This window comes from Eriocheir sinensis, unplaced genomic scaffold, assembly GCF_024679095.1.
Source record: "Eriocheir sinensis breed Jianghai 21 unplaced genomic scaffold, ASM2467909v1 Scaffold303, whole genome shotgun sequence".
NCBI classification, from domain to species: Eukaryota; Metazoa; Arthropoda; class Malacostraca; order Decapoda; family Varunidae; genus Eriocheir; species Eriocheir sinensis.
Window position 1 is genome coordinate 72,501 of NW_026111614.1, and position 24,191 is coordinate 96,691.

At 42.6% G+C, this 24,191-nt stretch overlaps 1 long non-coding RNA gene and 1 pseudogene across 1 annotated transcript in view; one reads left to right on the forward strand and one right to left on the reverse strand.

The window, feature by feature from the left end:
• Nucleotides 1-7,814, forward strand: part of LOC126991600 (uncharacterized) — a 14,738-nt gene extending 6,924 nt beyond the window's left edge. Inside the window, exon 3 of the long non-coding RNA XR_007745693.1 lies at nt 7,680-7,814. This is a non-coding gene — a long non-coding RNA (uncharacterized LOC126991600). The remainder of the gene's footprint in view (nt 1-7,679) is intronic.
• A 7,595-nt stretch (nt 7,815-15,409) lies between these two features.
• On the reverse strand, nt 15,410-16,195 carry LOC126991591 (signal transducer and activator of transcription 5A-like; annotated as a pseudogene).
• Between the last annotated feature and the right edge of the window lie 7,996 nt (nt 16,196-24,191).

The window sequence follows — 24,191 nt, forward strand, 5'->3', positions numbered from 1 at the left end:
TGCAGCTTTCAAGTGATCCCATCTATATGTGGAGGCTGAGAAGAAGTTATATAAGGCTTGCAAAAAACTGAAATATGAAGCCGACCCTGGGCAACTGCTGGTAGCTGATGTTCCAACAAGGTTTAAGGAATGACCAGCACAAGGGACATAATATGCCAGGGGATTCCTAGCCTTTATTCTGGCTTGGAGACCAGTGTAAATGCCTGACATATTGGCAGCATTGTCATAACTCTGGCCTCTCATGTCACCCAAATCAAGACCAACATCCTCGATTATTTGTAAAACAGTTGAGGCTATGCTCGCTGAACCATGGTCATGTATGTCTATGAACCTCAGAAATCGCTCAACGGGTTTACCATCAGGTTTTACATATCGAACTATGAATGTAAGCTGGTCAGTGTGACTAACATCTGGGGTTGAATCGACACTAATTGAATAATATTTTGCTTGTTTTGCTTCCCTTATGATAACTGAGTGAATTTCTTCAGCCATCAGATTGATCATGTCATCAGAAGTAGTCTTTGAGAGATATGAAGTGTTTCCACTACCTACAGCACCGTACACATCCAGATGCTGTGCAAGAAGAGGGTCAAATTTTGATATGAGTTCTAATACTCCAAGGTAATTAAAATTGTTGTTAGAGCCAATTCTTTCATCACTACCTCTGAGAGGAAGACCTCTTGAAGTTAAAAAATTTAGTGTTTCAGTTATGCGCAACAGAACCTCTCTCCAGTATTTTCTCTCTGCATCTACTTGCAAAGCCAAAGTGGAATCAATTCGCCTTGCTGCAACTGCCCTTATGCCCCAAGCAATAACGGACTTTTTATGATCTTTACTACTTTCATGTTCAGCAACTCTACGCTGGCAGTTTTTCCAGTCACTAAACCCACTTGTAAATAATGAGACTTGCTTGCTGAACAGCTTGCATGGAACACAAAATACATCACCAGTTTGTGGAGAATACACAAGCCATTCCCTTTTAATGTTTTCACCATTTGCCAATTTACGAGTAAACAAGGATTTGGGTACATATCGAACTCTTTCCTTTTCACCCACACTTACACTTCTTGCAGATTTTGAAAAGTCACCTTGATCTTGTTCACAATTTTGCTTAAGAGGATGATTTACTAAATATTCAATCACTTTATCATCAATTACCTGCCAGTCAGCTGGATCACTCGACACACACAAATCAACATTAACATCTTGTTCCATATAATTATTCTTATCAGTCAACTGAGATGAACTGGGTGAAGCTTCAGTCACAGGTGGTACTAATACTTCTATTGCTGATTCACTCAATAGCGGTGGGGGTGACTCAGCTGACCTTGCATCGTCATCTTTATCACAAAAGTGAACATCTGTTATATCATCACCTGGGAGTTTACCGTCACTGGTACTAGGCTCTGAATCTCCTTGTGGTTTAAAAAAGGTGGTCAGCTTTGGAAGCGACAGCAGTTGTTCAGCTTTTCTTTCTTTTAACTTTCTCTTTTGTGAGCCACTCATATATTTCTTCAGGGACGACATAATCTATCTCCACTTTTCTCCAGTCCTGAGAATCTCCAAGAATATTCTGTAAGGATAAATTAGTTCAGTGTAAGAGATCAATTTGGCATCAGATTTTTGGTGGTTTGTTTGCATTTTTTTCAAGACAAAGGAAGCGTGCTAGGACAACATATACAGTATACACCCCAGGAAACACCCCTAGAAACATTTTTTGGTTATGCATAAAGAACATGATATGGACATGAAGATAAACGAAGCAGATATAATGACAATTAAGGCTATCAAACGATGTTGATCTGCAGATCGTAGAGCTTGTGTTAAAAATAATAAAAGAAAACGACTACCTATCCTAATGAAAGAAAACGGTATTCTGGCACTCTATTCTGGCTGCATATTGCAATTTCGTTTCATTGCACAATGCTTTTGTATATATTTACATACTCAGCTTAACTCCCACCTTGAGAGGGTTAAATGCAGGGCTAGTTCTGTTATCGAGGTTTGATGGGGCCGTGTTACGTGTAGGCAGTGGAACAATGCAGGGGCATTGTATATATACAATATATATATATATATATATATATATATAGAGAGAGAGAGAGAGAGAGAGAGAGAGAGAAACAAAACAGAACCTTAAACAAACTGACAAAAATTAGACAGTACAGTAAAGAAAACTTAAGACAGAGGTGCAAAGAAGAGCAACAAAGGGAACAGAGAGAAGAGGATATGGAGGTGCTGGACACAGGAGTGGCTGAGGCAATGGCTGGAAATGATTGGCAGCATATCAAGAACCACTTAACCTTCTGAGAGATAAATGGGAAAAAAAGTGAAGTTAAACAAATGACTTAACTTACTTTTCCTTTACTTTCTTTGAGCTACTAAGTGTTCTGCAAGGTTTTGAGACACACCCCTCACTTAGAACAAGGGGTCGGGGAGAGGGAGGGGAACACACAGTGGGGGGTACCTTCACTGCCCCCCCCCCAAAAAAAAAAAAAACTAGAATAACCAAAATATTACGTAACTTACTACCTTTAAAAATCATGCTAATGTGTATGGCATCTTTACAACACACACACACACACACACACACACGGACGCTTTCACAGTCAACACGAAAAACCGTTAGACTAAATATTTAACTTTAATTCCACAACGTTCACCTTTGAGTCTAAAATGCTAAAAACTATGTAAAATCAGTAAATTATGAGGAATGAGCCACCGGGAATACACTGGGGGCGCGTTACCATGGTGTGCTTTGTCCCCCTCCCCTTCGTTACACAAAATATTTAACTTTACTTCCAAACCGTTCGCCTGTGGGTCTAAAACGCTTTAAACTATCTGAAAACAGTTACTTGTGAGGAATGAGCAGCCGGGAATACACTGGAGGCGCGTTACCATGCTGTGTTTTGTCCCCCTCAGCATCCTTACCGCTATACCTTATTTTAATCCCCCAATGTTCGGTCAAGAATGCTTAAATCTACCTAATGACAGTTAATTGTGATGAATGAGACCGGGTATACACTGGGGGCGCGTTACCATGGTGTGCTGTTTTTGTCCTCATCATCCTCACCGCTAATCCTTATTTTAACACACTTTCAAACATCACAGGACACCCATACGCCACACACACATACTAGGGACTACAAGCTACACGTACACACCAGTAACACTCACACAGAACCGCCATAAAGGGATACAAATGGAATAATGATTAACGCCTTCAGGAACAGTGCGCCGCCATGTTGCACGCCGGCTCAGTTCTCACCCTCATAACTCCACTACTAAGAGTCTCACCGGGGAAATGTTAGTGGTGAAGTGTACCTGGTGATCTGTTTAATTAGTCTGGCTACCTGTGATGTAGTGTAAATGCCGCGTACCTGAATTAGAGGGAAAAATGTCTCCCGTGCGTACCTCCTGCTTCGTCCTGGTTCCCGTAATGGCCGCCGTGAAGCTTCTAATTTCATCTACATTCTCTTGATCTTGCCTTTTCTGGGGTTTATTATTCCTTTTATGGCATATTTTGTGTATATAATTTTTTTAGGCATTTTCGTTGCTTTCCTTTTGCTTCTAAGAGTGTCCTTGTGAAAAATGTTTGGTCATCCTTTATATACTCGTAATTTGTCATGTCACTACTACATCCTTTATTTCTAACCTATTTCTCGATGTTATTGTTATTTTTTCCATTTTTTGTGCCATGTTTTGTTTCTAAGAGTCCTTATAAAAAATGTTTGGTCATCCTTTACACACTCGTATTTTGTCATGTCACTGTACCATATTCTTTATTTTCTAAGCTATTTTCTCGACGTAACTATTTCTTTCTCTATTTTCAGTGTCATGTTTTGTTTCTAAATGCGTTTCTGTAAAATTGTAATATTTCTTTTGTTTGTCTTCAAGTGGGTGTCTTAAGCAGTTTTTTTGCCCTAGTTAATTTTCTCAACAACATTTGCTTTTCAACGATCATTTATTCAACAAGTGGCGAGTTCAGTGAGGTTTTTATTATTTTACAAACGCTGCGTGCAAAAAGGCGGGAATTTAAACAGACTAACACCAGCAATAGAAGTAGCTATAATTTCAACACAGCTTTTGAGGATATTAAAGCCTTTCCTTGCCTATTTAAACCTCATAGTAGTGTAGGAAGAGACCAATCAACCTTTTTTCTCAATAAGCGAATGTGTGAATAGGGATGAAAATTATAACAGTACGTATGTGCGAAAAAAAAATCGTTAACGGTCTCTGCATTTCGCAAATAACAGAACTTCGAATGACTGCTCCGAGATCTCAAAAGCATTTATTTATATGTGTTTTGTTTCTAAGTACTATTTTATAGCCTTAGGAAAGCACAAATGTTAGTCATCACGAAAATATAACATGAAAAAAAAAAATATATATATATATATATATATATATATATATATATATATATATATATATATATATATATATATATATATATATATATATATATATATATATATATATTTATATTGTGTGTGTGTTGTTTGTGTGCGTGTGTGTGTGAGAGAGATTTTGACTGTCCTTTTTTCAAGAAAACTTAAGGACAAACAGGCTCAAAAAAGGACAGACTGTCCTTAAAAGGACAAACATGGCAACCCTGCCACACACAGTACGAGTCTGGTGACTGCGGCAGTTTCAAAAGAGCAACCTGCATTGTGAGTCAGTAAATTTAATTTTTGTGGAATGAATATGACACACAAAAGTTGATGAATGTGGATTTTTGGTCAAGGTGCTGAAGGTTAACGAACATTATTCTCTCTCTCTCTCTCTCTCTCTCTCTCTCTCTCTCTCTCTCTCTCTCTCTCTCTCTCTCTCTCTCTCTCTCTCTCGCCCATTTGGCCACCACAACAAGTCCCCAGGACCCCAGTGGGCCCTCAGTTACCAGTGGGCCCTAGGCCAATGGCCTATGTTGCCTATTAGCAAATCCGGCCCTACGTGACACACACACAAACACACACACACACAAACACACACACACACACACACACACACACACACAGAGAGAGAGAGAGAGAGAGAGAGAGAGAGAGAGAGAGAGAGAGAGAGAGAGAGAGAGAGAATAGTAGATATCTCAACAAGAAAAACATAATAATGCCAGAGATTCCTATTTCACAAAATCGACAAGCGCACACACACACACACACACACACACACACACACACACACACACACACACACACACACAGAGAGAGAGAGAGAGAGAGAGAGAGAGAGAGAGAAGGCACCTAAGAAGTGCAGTACTTGTAACGGTAGCTTCTCAGCTCACTTTTTTACAGGGCGTTCTGTTGTCTGTCGACTGTGTCTCTCCAGGCAGCATCTTGAGACAGGACTGCAGGAGCAAGAATAGAAGATGGAAGCAGGCCAGAATAAAATAATAGAGCTTTCTCTCCCCAGGCAGCATCTTGAGACAAGACTGTAGGAGCAGGAAGAGAAGATGGAAGCAGGCCAGAATAAAATAATAGAGCTTTCTCGCACTGTTCCCTCCTTGCAGGAATTCATCCAGGCTAACGTTGCTGTGGTGCCAAACTCTTCTCCAACCGCCCCCTTGCCCTCGGCGGTACCGTCGACACCAGCGGACAACACCATGCAGCGGGAGGGTGGTAGTGGCACCGACCATGATGGCTTCACCGTCGTGAATGGAGGAGCCAAACCAGCCAGACAGGCGATTTATCCTGTTCATTGCCTCAACAGGTTTGGCATTCTGGAGGAGGAGGACGAGCAGGAGAGCACCTTCCTGGTGGGTGACTCCATGATTCGCCAGCAGGTCGTTGAGTTCTGCGGCAGAGTTCCTCGTCGAAGACGGAACTATTGGTATCCTGGTGCTGGATCGACGACATAACTGCTGCTCTTGAGGAGATCTCCCCCCAGGCTACTAATGATTCACTGTTTGTTATTCACACAGGTACGAACGACGTCACCACGACCCGGTCTGAGGAACTCCTGGAGAAGTACCGTAGGCTCATCCAGCAGTATAAGACTAAATCCCCTAACATTTTGATTTCAGGAGCTCTACCACGGACGTGGGCGGAGAGCGACTTTTTCAGTAAGGCCTTCAGCCTAAACAACCGCTTACAGACTCTTTGCAGAGAGCTTGACGTGGAGCTCTTCAACGCCTGGGACAATTTCTATGGGCAAAGTGAGCTCTTCCACAGGGACGGAATACACTTTTCTCCCATCGGGGCAGCCAGATTCGGAAGACTCCTCAACGACGCAGTGCGTGACACCCAATCAAAAAACGACCCTCAGCCACGTCCCTCCACCCCGCCCGTGTAAATAGACGCCATTCATCGCAACAAACCCGTAACTGTGATCCCGCAAGTACCACCACCTCTATTACCAAGCCTCTAGATAACTTAAAAATTGTTAGTTTCAATGCGCGTAGCCTAAGAAACAAGTTTGATGAACTAAGATGCTCTGACATAATATTTTGACATAATTGCTATAACCGAAACATTTATCGACACCACAAATATTGATTTAAGTTCCGAAAACAACATAGATGGCTACAGACTCTTCAACAAAGATCGTGTAAACCGTAGAGGCGGTGGCGGCACCCTTTTTTTCAAAAACATTGCATCCCACTGACACCGGGGAAACAGTATCGTTGAACATTTGTGCGTGCGAGTAAACTTTGCAAAAGTCAATTTAAATATATCTGTCACCTACAGGGCTCCCGGGCAATCACTCGATGACGACCTTGAAATGTTCAGCGTCTTAAGGCAGTCACTTAATAACAACGACTCACTGATATTAGGAGACTTTAACCTCCCCCATATTGACTGGGCGACACTGTCAGGTACAGAAGGCGAGTCACATAGAATGATCGAATTTGTAGAAGAAAATTATCTAAGCCAAATGGTTTCTGAACCAACTTGACAAAATAACATACTCGACCTTGTTATAACGACCCAAGATAACATAGTCAGTAGTGTCACGGTAGGAGAACACCTCGGTTCCTGCGATCATAAATTAGTGCGCATTTTATTTACACGTATATTGTGTTTGCTTCACATTGCCACACTCGGCTCACAACTGAGGGAGCCCGGGTTTGATTCCTGGGCGGAGTGGAAAAATTTGGGCGGCTTTTCCGATACCCTACGCCCCTGTCCACCCAGCAGGTAATGGGTTCCAGGTATTAATTGGGGGTTGTGTCCCGTCTCCTGTGATCTGTTCCCTTCTCCTATAATTCCTTCCCCTTCCGTCTCCAGCATACGACCACATATGTTGCGCCAACTAAACAAAACTTTCCAAACTTTTCACATTGCCAGAAACTGAGGTGCAACTTTTAAATGCTGTCTTGCGGTTACCATCATCATCATTGTCAGCATTAGCAGCAGGTTGTGTGTGAGACAGTCTGTAGTGGTGAACACGGAATTGCACAGTCTGGGCAGGCACACAACCTTGACAGAGAACAGTTATTGAGGGACGACTTAGATATTTATTCTTGATGTATAAGTGAAGAGAGTGTACCTGCAACACACCAGTACTCTAGTGCACTGGCTCTTGAACTGGAGGGTGTGCTGCCGCTAATAATTTCCAAGAGGGGCGTCAACTCTGGAAGAAAAGTACCTAGCAAAAAATTTAAGAACCTCCGCTCTAGTGGTTAAGTAACACACCCTTCCACCACCATCACCATCCTCACCACCATTTCATCACCACAGGCTCTTCAAGGTGGTGGAGACCCTGTTGCACGTTCATCTGGTGGTGGAGTTCCCTGGTGGCGGCGGCGGCGAGCTGTTCAACACCATTACCACTGAGGGACGCATGACGGAGGCACGGGCAGCGGCAGTCTTCACACAGGTGCTGTCTGCCATAGCCTGCCGTGTGTGTGTGTGTGTGTGTGTGTGTGTGTGTGTGTGTATTTACCTAGTTGTGAAATACAGGAAAAGAACCGTACTAGGCTCGTGCTGTCCCGTCTCCATAACGCTTATTATCCAGTTTGGCTTTGAATTCATGAATCGTTTTTGCACACACAGTCTCCTCGTCAAGTCTGTTCCATGTGTGTGTGTGTGTGTGTGTGTGTGTGTGTGTGTGTGTGTGTGTGTGTGTGTGTGTGTGTGTGTGTGTAGGGGAAGGGGAGACTCATGCACCCATGGTTTGATCCATGCTAGACTCAAGGGAAGGGAAAGAGAAAGGAAAGGACGAAAGGGTAGGAAAGGAAAAGGAAGAGAGAGGGAAGGATAGATGTGTGTGTGTGTGTGTGTGTGTGTGTGTGTGTTTGTGTGTGTGTGTGTATTTAGCTATTTGTAGTCTAGGTGGCCCGAGCTAAGCTCTAGTAGTCCTGTCTCCATATCTACATTCATCCAGCCTTTCCTTCATTTGGTGGACACTGCTCGCCTCCACCACCTCTTCCCGCAAGCTGTTCCATGTGTTAACACTTCTATGTGGAAAACTATACCCACTTTTTCAAGTCACTCAAACAGGTTCCTTTATGAAATTTCTTTCCATGTCCTCTCAGCCCCTGTGTCCTCACAGTTGAGAAGAGATCATCTCTATCCACCTCATCAAACTTATTTACCAACTTATACAGCGTGATCAGATCTCCTCTCTCCCTTCTTTGTTCCAGTGTCGTCAAGTCCATCTCCCTCAGTCTGTCTTCATGCGTCATATTCCAGAGTTCTGGGACCATTTTAGTTGCAATTCTATATTATTTATTTGTCTGTAAAATGGAATGAACATAAGAATGTAAGGAGTCTGCAAGAGGCCGGTTGGCCTATACAAGGCAGCTCCTGTTATATTTTGCATCTTGTAGGTTTTTCCAAACAGCTTTCTTATGTGCTTTTCTGGGGATAGTGTGTCTTGCATCGTTACTCCCAAATCCTTTCCTTCATGTACCACCTTTAAGTTGTCCCCTCCCATCCTGTATGTTTTCCTCGGTCTTTTTTTACTTCTCCCCATTTCCATAACATGGCATTTGTTTGCATTAAATTCCACCTTCCATAACTGGCTCCATCTGCACACTCTGTCCAGGTCTTTTTGCAGCTCCTCACAGTCTTCCTCCGTCCTCACTTTTCTCATTAACTTTGCATCGTCTGCAAAAAGGCTCATATAACTTTTTATACCCATCGGCATATCATTTATATATATCATGAACATTATTGGTGCCAGAACTGAGCCTTGAGGAACTCCACTCTCTACTCTCCTCCAATTTGATTTCTCTTCTCTAATCACCGTCCTCATTTCTCTTCCTGTTAATTAAGTAATCCTTCATCCACTCTTTAACCTTTCTGCCCATTCCTCCCCACTGCTGTAGTTTCCAGGTTAACCTTTTGTGCATAACCTTGTCAAAAGCTTTTTTTAAATTGAGATACACACAATCAGCCCACCCTTCTCTTTCTTGCACCCTGTCTGTTGCTCCTGAGTAGAAACACTGTAAGTTGGTGACACACGATTTCCCTTTTCTAAATTCAAACTGTCCTTCATTTATCATGTTTTCCTTTTCTAAATGATCAGTCCATTGTTTTTTTTATTATACTTTCACAAATCTTGCACATTACACTTGTCAAAGAGACTGGCCTATAATTTAGTGGTTCAGTTTTATCTCCACTTTTATAAATTGGTAATATGTTCGCTCTCTTCCACTCTAAGGGCACTTTTCCTGTATTCATAGAGCATGTTATCATGTCATGAAGTGGCTCCAGTAATTCATTTCTACACTCTTCTAGCACTTGACCGGAGATGTCATCCGGTCCCGTAGCTTTCCTTCCCTCTAAGGTTTTCATCAGCTGCAACAGTTCCCCTTTCTCAACATTTACAAGATTTAATTTCCCTTCATTGCAATTTCCGAGCCCCAGTCAAAGTCAGTTTCTTTCGTAAACACTTTATGAATTTTTTTATTTAATATTTCTGCAATTTCTTTGTCTGTTTCGTAGAATACATTTTTTCTTTTATCCTTTCCACTCCCTCATTTCTTTTCAACTTCCCATTCACTAATTTATAAAACATTTTTGGTTCTTCTTTACATATAAAACTATTCTTCTTTCAAATTTAGCTTCCTCCTCTCTCCTTATTTTCACGTAATCATTTCTTGCTTTTTATATTTGTCCCTATTGTTCTTATTTGGTCTTTTCTTTAAATTCCTCCTTGCCTTATTGATATTTCTTCTTGCTGTTCCACACCTCCATCCAAACCATGTTTTCTCTCCTTTAGTTTTTACTGTGTAGTATGGAACATATATCTCTGTTCCTCTGTTGTAAATATTCATAAAAAAGTCATATTTCTCTTGAATATCAGTACTCCTCTTCATATCAGTCCAGTCTACCCCAGTGAAGAAAGTCTTGAGTCCAACGTAATCTGCCTGAGCATAGTTTTTCCTTATAAGCCTCATCTCAATATTCACATCCTTCCAAAGTTTTCATCGCCAATAGTTCATGGTCACTCTTTCCTAAGGGGCACTCGTGAGTGACTCCTTCATCCAACTCCACGTTTTTTGTGAAAATTAGGTCAAGGCTTGATGGTTGGTGATCCCCTCTCAGCCTTGTTTCTCCTTGCACCCACTGCGTCACCAGGTCATCTGTTGCCAGCCTCAATAGTTTACTTCCCCAGGTATTTCCACCACCCTCTCTTGTCTAATTTTCCCATTTCATTTCTCTGCAATTTAAGTCTCCTGTTAATAATACCTTTTTAATATTTTTTATTTCATCTGTCAGTGCCCGTATTGTGTCTTCCAGCATAGTGTTATATCTTGCCTCATTCCAACCTTTGGTTTTAGGGGAGACATAGGCTGTTATTATGTGTATTTACCTAGTTGTGGCTTTACAGGGCCTGGGCTTACGCTCGTGTGGTCCCGTCTCCGTATCTGTATTTGTCTAACTTATCCTTAAAGCTTTGCACACTCTTTGCCGATACTACATCCTCACTTAGTCTTTTCCGAACCTCTATATTTCTTTGCGGTAAGCTATTTTTCTTTATGTCTCCCAAGCATCTTCCTCCTAAATTTTTTACTGTGTCCTCTTGTGTTCCTGGTGTTTATTCCTTCTTTTAGTAGTAACTCCTCATTATCTACTTCTTCCATTTTGCTCAATAATTTATAAATTAGTGTTAGGTCTCCCCTTTCCTCTTTGGTCTAGTGTTGGTAGGTCCATTTCCTTTAGTCTTTCCTTATATGTCGTCAATCTCTCCAGCCCTGGAACCATATTTGTTGCCATTCTTTGTATTCTTTCTAGTTTTTTTGTGTTTCTTATGGGAGACCACACTGCCTCCGCATATTCCAATTTTGTCCTAATCATATTGGTTACTAACTTTTTCTTCATATCCTTATCCATGTAGTGGAATGCTAATCCTATATTTCTCACCATATTATACGTATCACTGAATATCCGATTTACATGACTTTCAGGCTGTTGATTATCTTGTATTGTCACTCCCAGATCTCTCTCTTCTTGAACTCTCTTTAGCCCGTGGGCTTCGGCTATGGGAAAGCCGAGAGGTGGCCGAGAAACGGCAACATTACACTGCATTTTGAGACTAAAAAAAGAGCATGGAACATACATCAGAGTACTCCTCTCATGACCATAAAGCCGTTAAAAATATTTACTTTTCCTCCATTGTTATGGGCAGTGTTTGTTACAAAACAAGCAGTCGTGACGTGCGGCATCTAGCCGAGAGTCGCTTGTTGTCTACTTTAGAGAGTTTAACAAGTGATTACTGTATGGGTAGCTAATTCAGTCTGCCATGACCTTACAACACAACCTGTGACAAATAAGCCCACCTCAAGGTCACCCACCACAATGACCATGCATGGTGGGTTGCACTATGCCGCCACCACCAACAATTAGCTGGAATTAGGGGTTTTGAGTCGAGCTCCAAATGGGGTCCGCCGAAGCTGCCGGGTTAATATTTCTCCATTTCCTATTTTATATGTCCATTTTGGTCTCCCTTCACTCTTCCCCATTTCCATTACATGACATTTCTTCACATTGAATTTCATCTCCCATTCAATACTTCATTTTCAAATCTTGTTCAGGTCTTCTTAGAGAATATCACAGTCTTTACTGTTTCTAGTATGTCTTAGCAATTTTGCATCATCTGCAAACAGGCTCGTATAACTGTCTGCCAGAGGTGGCGCGGTACTGAAAAATCATCAGTGCGGTTGTGGTGGTGCAGTAACTTGAAATTTGATTCTATTGTAAAAACTTGCTGGAACTTTTTGTTTTGCTCAGTCATGTCTAAGGATCTTCAATTATCACATTCCCGCCACTCAGTCTTTCCATTTTTACTTCTTTTGAATTTCTACGGCAATTTTTGCTTATCTTTGAATTTCTACGGCAATTTTCACTTATCTTTGAATTTCTACGTCAGTTTTCACATCTTTGAATTTCTATGGCAATTTTTTGCTTATCTTTGAATTTCTACGGCAATTTTCACTTATCTCTGAATTTCTACGGCAATTTTCACTTATCTCTGAATTTTTACAGCAATTTTTACTTATCTTTGAATTTCTACGGCAATTTTCACTTATCTCTGAATTTTTACAACAATTTTTACTTATCTTTGAATTTCTACGACAATTTTTACTTATCTTTGAATTTCTACGGCAATTTTTACTTATCTTTGAATTTCTACGACAATTTCTACTTATCTCTGAATTTCTACGGCAATTTTTACTTTTTGAATTTCTACGACAATTTTTACTTATCTCTGAATTTCTACGGCAATTTTTACTTATCTTTGAATTTCTACAGCAATTTTTACTTATCTTTGAATTTCTACGGCAATTTTTACTTATCTTTGAATTTCTACGGCAATTTTACTTATCTTTGAATTTCTACGGCAATTTTACTTATCTTTGAATTTCTGCGGCAATTTTACTTATCTTTGAATTTCTACGGCAATTTTTACTTATCTTTGAATTTCTACGGCAATTTTTACTTATCTTTGAACTGTCTCCTTAGCTGTAAAAAAATAAATAAAATAAAATAAGGGATTTGGACAGCATCGGGATGAGCTTGAGTAGAACAAAAGTTTGAAGGATGGGTCAAGCCAGGCTGGGTCAGGTGTGGCATCTTTGGATAGGTTAGGACAGGGAGTGGAGAGTGATGAAAAGAATTATGATGCTAGTAAATGATTAACAAATGAATACTGTCTTAAGTTTCCTACCAACTTTCCTTAGCCGGGCCTCAGACAGTGAGTGCCGGGTGCAGCAGGAGGCGCTAACTCTCCCCTACCCGCTGTTTGTCGCGCTGAACATTGGCCCGGCGCTTGTGGCTGCCTTCCTCGGCTCTTATGTGGAGGTGAGTGTGTCCGGATATGCCTTGTTGGAGTAGACACAAGTTGAGTTAAGTCTTGTGTTGATCTTTTGAGTTTTATGTGAGGGTTTGTGTGTCTGTATTTCTCTGTTTTACACTAACTCATCCCTGTGCTGCCAAATCCCGTATGCAAGAGTTAACCAGCTTCTTCATTCTTTCCTGCCCTTATTAAACCAACCAATCCCACTGTCCCCTCCTCTTCCTAATCTAACTCAGCCCCCCACACCTAACCCAGCCTAGCCTGACCCATCCTGCAAACTTTTTTTCTACTCTACCTCATCCCTATGCTGTCCAAATCCCTTATGCAAGAGTTGACCAGCTTCCTCACTCTCACCCCCTTCCTAACCTAACCCAGCCCCCCCCACACCTAAGCTAGCCTGGCCTGACCCATCCTACAAACTCTTTTTCTACTCTAGCTCATCTCAATGCTGTCCAAATCCCTTATGCAAGAGTTAACTGGCTTCTTCATTCTTTCACCCCCTTTCTAACCTAACCCAGCCTGGCCTGACCCATCCTACAAACTCTTTCTACTTTAGCTCTTCCCTATGCTGTCCAAGTCCCTTATGCAAGAGTAAGCAGCTTCTTCATTCCTTCATCCCCTTGCAGCAGTACACAGGCTTTGAGTCAATGCTGTGTGATGCTGTTGCTCTCATGTGCCCAGCGATATCAAAAAGTAAGAAAACGTCACTAGCTCTGAAGCCACTATTTTGGGGACCATTCTGCGGCCCTCACTGACACTCCTTCCCTCCGCCTCACAGCCCGTGGCTGCCGGCAGTGGCATCCCGCAGGTCAAGTGTTACCTGAATGGCGCCAAGGTGTCCCGTGTGGTGAGGATCAAGACCCTGATGAGCAAGGCCGTGGGGTGACCTTCTGTGCTGGGAGGCCAGGCCGGGAAAGGTGGGTGACTGAGCCGCAGAGAGAGAGAGAGAGAGAGTGTGTGTGTGTGTGTGTGTGTGTGTGTGTGTGTGTGTGTGTGTGTGTGTGTGTGTGGATGAATGGAAAGTCTCAGTTGAGTGTTCCTGATAGCAGACTAGCTCCATGGGTTGAGGCCAAAGGTCAAGTGATCCTTTCAGGTACCTGCAAATCATACTTAATTTCTTCCTAAACAAGAGCAAAGTGTTAAACCTGGCCCACAGAATTTTGTTAATTATTATTATTATTATTATTATTATTATTATTATTATTATTATTATTATTATTATTATTATTATTATTATGAAAAAATGGGATTGCACCACTTACGAGCCTCCATCGGCACACTTGTATTCATATTAGCTAATACAACACCCAAAAGGAACTCCTACAAACACTGATAAACATTTACTAGGTTTATGACAGACAAATATGAGAAGATTTCTGTACTGTTTCTTAACATCCATTAGTTGTGAACAGCATGCAAATAATATTTTCCACCACGGACAAGTGTCCACTTTTCCAGTCAGTCCCTGTCTGTCACGCTGCCAAACACTGAGGACCACACGGAGGCTGAGAAGTCTGTGTCTGGCAGGCTTTCCAGGGTGTCAGGATAATCAGCAGGGTTGTTGTGGGGGCGTTGTGGAGACACATTGTCACTCCTATATTAAAACATTTTGTTAACCAAGTTCACATATTTGGCAAGGCTTTCCTAGGAGTTGTGAGCATTTCCAGGGGTGGTTTTATGAGCCCGGTGGTAGTTTGATCCTTCTTCTGTAGCATGAACCTTAAAAAACACTCATTAGAACCTGATTGACCCCCTCTTTGACCTTCAGAAATAGCCGATGTGAGAAGCCAAAGTGTCTTATAATACCGAGCACAATGAGATGGCTTGGTGCTCACAGGAGGTGGATCTACGGCATCATGCCTTGGATACATTGCTTGTGGAGCACTGGGCTAGGATTCCCCTGACGTGCCCTGCTGCTGGGATGTTAAGAATTAGACGAGGCTTGACACACCCATTGTTGGCTGTGGTGTAGTACTTGCTGCTCTTTAGGTTCAGGTACAGGACGAATTGAAGGTCTGCTAGAGCACATGCCCCAGACTGTACCTTACCACCTCACCCAGCGGACAAAGGAGTTACTGGTACAAGGCTGGAGCAGGAATACCTGCCTCTGAACACAGTCCTTAGTGGTGTCTTCCATGCCATATTGCCTCCCTCAACTTCTGAGTCAGAGAAGCGCAGGAGCCCTAGGTTTGGAGTTTTTTATCATTTCCTCAGCCTGCGGGTGTCCCACAAAGCCCAAAGCTCTAAGGCTGTGCTCCTTGGTGACCTTCAAAGAACCACTCCCAAAAAGTTAAGTTCTGTCCTGACAGAGGCTCCTTGCAGAACCATGACCATGACATGTTCGTGAAATCTTGTACTTGAGGACTCCTGAATGCCTTTCCAGCTAAGAACTTTAGGTTGTCTTCTGTCAAGCCTCTTCCTGTGGCAGATTGGAATTTGGCATCAAACACGTCCAAAACCTGTGGCCATGGAACCTTCTGAGGCAGTGTGTGCGCCCTTGCTTGGCAAATGCATCATCCCAGCAGACTGTGGGCCAAGCATGAGGCTCCTGGCTGCCATGAACACTGCAGGCAGTGACACACTTGGAACACCACCTCACCAACACTGAACTGTGCCTGGAAGAGTAGGGAAAACTTGTCATCCAGAACTGAGTCCGCGCCCTTCTTCTCAGCTCTCTTTATTTTCATGTCTCGGAAACTAAGGGAGAGCTGCCTTGAGCCCTGGTGATGCTCCATGCTGCCAGTATTGTTGAGAATTTCCCCTGACATTTCAGCTTTGCTCATTGTTGAGGAGAGCATTGGCCGGGGCCTCACTCATGATGGGCAGCCTCACCTGAGGTGGGTCGTGGTCACCTGCCACCCACCACTAGACGCACACTTGATGAGAATCTGGTGTTTGGCTTCATGACGTGATGTTTGTTCAGTACTGGAGAGCAAAGGACTCACTCCTGTTCTTGCCTGAGGTAATCTGATGTTTCTTGGTGCGTCGAGGCAGGATGTGTGTGTGTGTGTGTGTGTGTGTGTGTGTGTGTGTGTGTGTGTGTGTGTGTGTATATATATATATTTGTGTGTGTGAGAGAGAGAGAGAGAGAGAGAGAGAGAGAGAGAGAGAGAGAGAGTTTATACTTTTTTAGTTTATACTTTTTCTTATTAATATATATAAATATATATATATATATATATATATATATATATATATTATATATATATATTATATATATATATATATATATATGGTATATATATTTTTTTTTGTTTTTTGTGAGATGTTGCTATTAAAGCAGCGTAGTGTCCACAGGTATTAAACTTGCCCCTTCCTGGCCATTTATTTATCAGTGGTATTTGCTGGAAATCACCTCCATTCTTTTTTCCATAGGTCAGGTCGTGGGCAAGGTCTGTGGCCGTGAGCTGACCACCAAGATGCTGCTGCCCACGGTGCCAGCCATGGCCAAGGGCAGGGTGGCCAAGACTACAGATGATGGGCCACTCCTAGACAAAGAGTAAGAGGGAGCATGAAGGGCTGCAAGGGTTTGTTCAGGATGGAAGGCGAGGGAGAGAGAGTGAAGGGAAGGGAAGGACAGCTTAGGGAAGACTAACACAGGAAGATCAAAGAGAAGGATATCATATGTGTGTGTGTGTGTGTGTGTGTGTGTGTGTGTGTGTGTGTATTTACCTAGTTGTAGTTTTACAGGCCTGGGCTTTACGCTGGTGTGGTCCCGTCTCCGTATCTACAGTTCTCCAACTTTTCATTAGCACTCCTCGCCAATACTACATCCTCACTTAGTCTGTTCCAAAGCTCTATATTTCTTTGCAGGAAGATATATTTCTTTGTGTCTCTCAAGCATCTTCCTTTCCTCAATTTTTTACTGTCCTCTTGTGTTCCTGGCGGTAATTTCCTCTTTTAGTAGTAACTCCTCGTTGTCTACTTCTTACATTTTGTTCAATAATTTGTAGGTTTGTATTAGGTCTCCCCTTTCTCTTCTTTGTTCTAGTGTTGGTAGGTCCATTTCCTTTAGTCTTTCCTCATGTGTCAATCCCTCCAGCTCTGGAACCATTTTTGTATTCTTTCTAGTTTCTTTGTGTTTCTTCTTATGGGGAGACCACACTGCCTCTGCAATTCCAACTTTGGTCTGGTCATGGTGGTAATTAACCTTCTCATCCTATCCATGTAGTGGAATGCTGTTCCTATATTTCTCACCATGTTGTACGTATCACCGAATATCCGATTAACATGACTCTCTGGCTGTTTGTTATCTTGCATTATTACTCCCAGATCTCTCTCTTCGTGTACTTTCTTTAATGTTTCACCATCTTCCATTTTATATGTCCATTTTGGTCTTCCTTCTCTTTTTCCCATTTCCATAACATGACATTTTTTTCACATTGAATTTCATCTCCCATTCCATACTCCACTTCCAAATCTTGTTTAGGTCTTCTTGCAGAATTACAGTCTTTATTGTTTCTTACATGTGTGTGGGTGTGGATGTGGGTGTGTCTGTCTGTGTGTGTGTGTGTGTGTGTGTGTGTGTGTGTGTGTAATTCACCTCTTGGTCTGCTGTGGGTCTCTCTCGAGACAGCCAGCCGTTCCCCTACGGAGGAACACAGAGCTCATAGTACTGATCTTTGGGTAGGACTGAGACCACTCACACACAACACACCGCGACAACGAGGTCACAACTCCTTGCCTGACGTCGCGTACCTACTCACTGCTAGGTGAACAGGGGCTACACGTGAAAGAAGATAAACCCAACTTATCTTAACCCGGCCGGGGAATTGAGCCGCGGTCCTTCTGGTTGTGAGCCAGACGCTCTACCTCTGAGCTACCGGGCCGTGTGTGTGTGTGTGTGTGTGTGTGTGTGTGTGTGTGTGTGTGTGTGTGTGTGTGTATATTTACCTAGTTGTGACACAGGAAAAGAGCTACCCTCGCACTGTCCCGTCTCCATATCCTCTTATCCAACTTTTTCTTAAAATCATGAATGCTTCTTGCACAAACCACCTCCTCCTCCAGTCCATTCCACAGCTCAATGCTTCTGTTTGGGAAGCTAAACTTTTTCACATCTCGCCTACACGTGGTCGCCCTCAACTCTCCATGTTCTCTCGTTTCTCTCTCGCTCCACACACACAGGTCCTCTCTGTCCAGATTCTCCACCCCACTCGCCACCCTGTACACTGCTATCAGGTCTCCTCTCTCTCTTCTTCTCTCCAGGGTTGTGAGCCCCATGCTATTGAGTCTCTCCTCGTAAGTCCGATCCCTAAGTTCCGGTACTACCTTAGTTGCCACTCTCTGCACTCTTTCCAGCTTTCTTATGTTCTTCTTTTCATGAGGAGACCAGACCACTGCTGCATACTCCAACCTTGGCCTTATCATTGTAACTATTATTTTCTTCATCATCTCCTCGTCCAAAATACACAAATGCTGTCCTTATGTTATCCTGTTGATGTGTTTGTCCGGTGACATGTTCTCTGAGACAGTCACTCCCAAATCTTTTTCTTCCATTCCTCTGCATATTATCTCACCTCCCATCTTATAATTGTATTCACATCTACCACTCCTACCAAACTATTTTTTTTTACATATCCCAAGGTTGTTCTATCTGCCATGTACCACTCCACTCCCATATTTTGTCCAGGTCCCTCTGCAATGCCTCACAGTCCTTCACATCATTGACTCGTCTCAACAGCTTTGCATCATCTGCAAACAAACTCACATAGCTGGTCCTCCCTCCACCATATCATTTATATAAACAGCAAACATTATTGGCGCCAGCACTGAACCTTTGGGACCCCTCCTCACTGGGCACCAGTTGGAAACCTTGTCCTTGATTATTGTCCTCATTTCCCTGTTAGTTAGAAATGTGTGTGTGTGTGTGTGTGTGTGTGTGTGTGTGTGTGTGTGTGTGTGTGTGTGTGTGTGTGTGTGTAATTCACCATGATCTCATCACACAATAGACTCAGGATTGTCCATCACTACCTTCCCCGAGAAGGCATGAAGCTCATAAGTGACAGATCTCTGCATAGAGTTTAGAGCCCCCCCTGGGGAGGAAGGGCACAGCCCCCGTTGATACGTGATACCCATTCAGTGGTGGGTGTAGAGGAGACTCAGGTTAGGGGAGGCTGCCCATGGTGCCCACTCTGGCCAGGACTCGGCCCTGGAGAGAGCCCTGGAGCTGGTCAGCCAGTCTGTGGGCAGTGCTGAGCCTTACTCCCCCAGCCTCGTGGCTCAAGAGGCAGGAAATGGAGAATTCTGGACTAGTTTCATATACATTAAAAAGTGGTTGTGCTACTAAGTATCTCTGTAGTATCTTGTACAGGGAAGGTGTCCTCAGTTTTCAAGGCATTACAATAAAACTCAACATCAGCTGTTTGCCTTAGTAACAACAAGGAAGAATGGTTTTGCTGCATGTGATGAACCTGTAAATATTCCCACAAGCAGTGTATGGCATGACAAATAGCATTGACCAATTCCCTGCCCGGCTGACAAGACTCATGCTTGGTTTCTCTCCTCACAGGCGGCGGGGAAGAGGATGGTTAAGACACCTTGTGCATGTTAATACTCTCTCATACTTGTGCCAAGGCCTAACACTGTGTGGCTTTGTCTTGTGATGTATGTTGTTCATTTTGTATTTTATTCTTTGTAGCTGTGTGAACTGCCTTAAAGTGAGTATTTATGCTCACTTTCATGACAAGAAAATGTTTTATGTTGCTGGCTGCCACAGGCTCTATACAATCATGAGTTGTTCATCAATCCACAGGAATATTTTATTGGCTTTACATTTTTTACATTATAGTTTGCTGGAATGTTCTCTTCCCTGCCTGGTGCTCAGCCTTCATCATTTCAGAGGCTGACTGATTGAGGGAAGGAAGTGGGTACTGAATTCAGTACTGTTTGCTGTTGACACGGTGCTCATTGCAGAAAATGAAAGTGACCTACAAAACTTGGTCACTGTTTTTGACAGTGTCTGTAACAAGAGCAAGAGAAAGCTGAAAGTAAATGTCAACAAAAGTAAAGTGATGGTTTCTGAAAAGTGAGGTTGTAGATTTTGTATGCCCATATAGAGTGGAATTGAATGTGAAAAAGAATGCAAAATAATTTTGAATTTTGAAGAACACAAAGACACAAAGGAAGAACAAACAACAGCAGACCTGCTGGTCCTTACGAGGCTGTTTGTGACAAGCTACACTAACTATCTAATCAAGGTGGAAGATGAAGGACAGCAAAGGCAAGGCTCTTCCCCACCCCATCCTCAGCCAAAGCTGGCAGGAAATGAAAAAGAACCATGCAGCATGGAAAAACTGCATGGAAATTATGTAGGAAAGAGGAAAGAACTACCATTACTGCTACCACTAACCGGGCGATAAAAGCGGACAAGGACACCAGTATTCGAAATAACTTAACGTTATTACGACAATGAGTAATATCTTAGTTGCTGGTTGGATTCAAAACACTTGTCTAATCTATTATTGAAGGCCATAACTGTTGTACTATCAACGACATCACAGGGTAGAGAGTTCCAACCTTAACAACTCGATTGAAGAAGAAGTGTTTAGCTTCGTGTGACGAGAATCTTTTACCACTTATCTTCAAATTGTGATTTCTTCTTGTTCTATTTTGATCGATCAATTGTAAAGTAATCTTCCGCATTAAATGGTGAAGGTCAATGAGTTTAAGTACCTTGGATCAGTTATGTGCAAGCATGGTGGTACGGAGGAGAGATAAGAAAAGGGCATTGCAAGGAAGAAGGGTGGTAGGGTCTTTGGGACGAATCATGAATGGCAGAAGTGTGAGCATGGAGGTAAAGAGGGATTTGAGAAATACAGTAATAGTACCAACCCTCACATATGAAACGTGGGCCTGGAATGAAAGTCAGAGATCTAGAGTGTAGGCAGTGGAAATGACTTATTTGAGGAGTGCTTGTGGTATGAGTAGATTGGATGGAATGAGTAATGAAAGTGTGTACGAGCGTTTTGGAATGTGTCACAGGGGTGAAGGGAAGAAGTGTGGAGTGGTGGAAGAAGTGAAGCGACAGACCTTAAAGTGGTTTGGCCACATGGAGCGAATGGAGGAGAGTAAGATGACCAGAAGGGTGTATGTGAGTGAGATAGAGGGAGGGAATGCTGGAGGACGACCTCCTGTGAAATGGAGGGATAGGGTGCAAGAGTACGTTAGGAAGAGGGGGGGGATATCTTTGAGAAACTTTGAGCAGGCAAGAAGGGAGTGTCTGAATAGAGAAAGGTGGAAGCTCTTCTGCCGTGGCCATCCCCTGCTGGGAGCTCCTAGGAGCATGCGTCGATGAAATGACGATGATGACTGAGAGGGGTCTTGAGAGCTTGGATAACAGTGACTGAGGGAGAGATTTCAGAATCAAATAAATATATACCCATTACTTTTTTTTTTAGTGTGTGTGTGTGTGTGTGTGTGTGTGTGTGTGTGTGTGTGTGTTGCAGTTATTGCTGTATATAAGGTAAGTGTTGCAGCAGGCTTATTGTAATGGACTGTTTTTGTTGGTATTTATTTTTTCCCTTGAGCTGCTTCCTCTACTGTAAAAAAAGAAAAATTGTGACAAACAGCAATTAGATACAAAACTCACTTGCTTACCGTACCTTTCTGCCTTTCCTCAGGGACTTGGACACACTGTTCTGCGGCACCAGCAGCAGCAGCCTGCACATCCATGGCCTGCAGGAGGAGGACGAGGGACGTACAGGTGCCAGGCGGAGAACAGGGACCTGGACACACTGTTCTGCAGCACCAGCAGCAGCAGCCTGCACATCCATGGCCTGCAGGAGGAGGACGAGGGACGTACAGGTGCCGGGCGGAGAACAGGGAGGACTCGCTCGATGCCGTGGCCCACATACAGGTCAAGGTGAGACAAAACTATGACATATATATTTTTTACAGCAATGAAAGCGTTCAAAGGCAAAAAACAATGAAAACAATGAAGCACTGCTCCTATAAAGAAAAAAAATGAGAGGTTAATATTGGGTGTAGAGGTCATAGGCAGGAGGAAATACAGACACATGATGGCTGTTCCAGAGTTTACCAGTGAAAGGGATGAAAGAATGAAGATGCTGGTTAACTCTTGTGCTTTGTAATGAATAAAGTTTGGCATGGTAAAAATCTTAGTGATTGTGAATTATATGTTTGTCATAGGAGATGAAGTCGTGAAATGGATGGTCAAGATATGTGAAGTAGCATGGGGGGGGGGCAGCAGACTGGACGAAAGCCATCACTGTCCCAGTTTACAAGGCGAAGGGCAGGAGAGGGGAATGTGGGAGCTATAGAGGTATAGGTCTCCTGAGTATACCCGGAAAGGTATATGGAAAAATCATAATAGAGAGGGTGCAAAGACTTACAGAAGAGAAAATCAGTGAAGAACAAGGAGGCTTCAAGAAGGGAAGGGGATGTGTGGATCAGATATTTGCCTTCAGGATGGAAGTAGAAAAAATAATAGTAAAAGGAAAGAAACTATACGCTGCCTTCATGAATATGGAAAAAGCTAGAGCTAATACAGTCTCTCTATATGAGGATGCATCTGCATGTGTCAAAATTACTGGAGAAACAAGTGAACATTTTGAGATAAAAGTGGGCTTAAGACAAGGGTGCGTCATGTCACCAGGGTTATTCAATATTTACATGGATGGTGTTATTAGAGAAATGAAGGGCAAAGTTGGAGAAGATGGAGTAAGACTGTTCGATGAGGGAAGGAAGTGGGTACTGAATTCAGTACTGTTTGCTGATGACACGGTGCTCATTGCAGAAAATGAAAGTGACCTACAAAATTTGGTTAGTGTTTTTGATAGTGTCTGTAACAGGAGAAAGCTGAAAGTAAATGTCAACAGAAGTGAAGTGATGGTTTGTGAGCGAAATAGAAGTGAGGTTGTAGATTTTGTATGCCCATATAGAGTGAGAATTTAATGTGAAAAAGAATGCAAAATAATTTTGAATGGTGAAGAAATGGAGGAGGTCAATGAGTTTAAGTATCTTGGATCAGTTATGTGCAAGCATGGTGGTATGGAGGGAGAGATAAGAGAAAGGGCATTGCAAGGAAGAAGGGTTTTAGGGTCTTTGGGACGAATCATGAATGGCAGAAGTGTGAGCATGGAGGTAAAGAGGGATTTGAGAAATACAATAATAGTACCAACCCTCACATATGTAAGTGAAACGTGGGCCTGGAATGAAAGTCAGAGGTCTAGAGTGCAGGCAGTGGAAATTAGTTATTTGAGGAGTGCTTGTGGTGTGAGTAGAATGGATGGAATGAGTAATGAAAGTGTGTACGAGCATTTTGGAATGTGTCACGGGGGTGAAGGGAAGAAGTGTGGAGTGGTGGAAGAAGTGAAGCGACAGACTTTAAAGTGGTTTGGCCACATGGAGCGAATGGAGGAGAGTAAGATGACCAGAAGGGTGTATGTGAGTGAGATAGAGGGAGGGAATGCTAGAGGACGACCTCCAGTGAAATGGAGGGATAGGGTGCAAGAGTACGTTGGGGAGAGGGGGGGAAAATCTTTGAGAAACTTTGAGCAGGCAAGGAGGGAGTGTCTGGATAGAGAAAGATGGAAGCTCTTCTGCCATGGCCATCCCCTGCTGGGAGCTCCTAGAAGCAGGCATCCAGGAAATGATGATCATATGTTTGTCTCCGTTACTAGTATTGAAAATGGTATAAGAAAGACTATTCATATCTTTGTGGTTTGAGTATATAAAGTTTGGCATTGTGAAAGGTTAGCATTTGCCAGTTATCGTTAAGTTAGGTTAGGTTAGATGTTTGTCTCAGTAATAAAGTGTTTTCAGTGATATAACAAAGACTGCATATTTTTTGTGATTTGTGTGGATAAAATTTGCCATTGTAAAAATCTTAAGTGTTTGTCAATCATTAAGTTCCTCTCAGTTACTAGAGTGGTAAAAATGTTGAAAATGGAATAACAAAGACTTGCAATATTTTTGCGGTTTGAGTA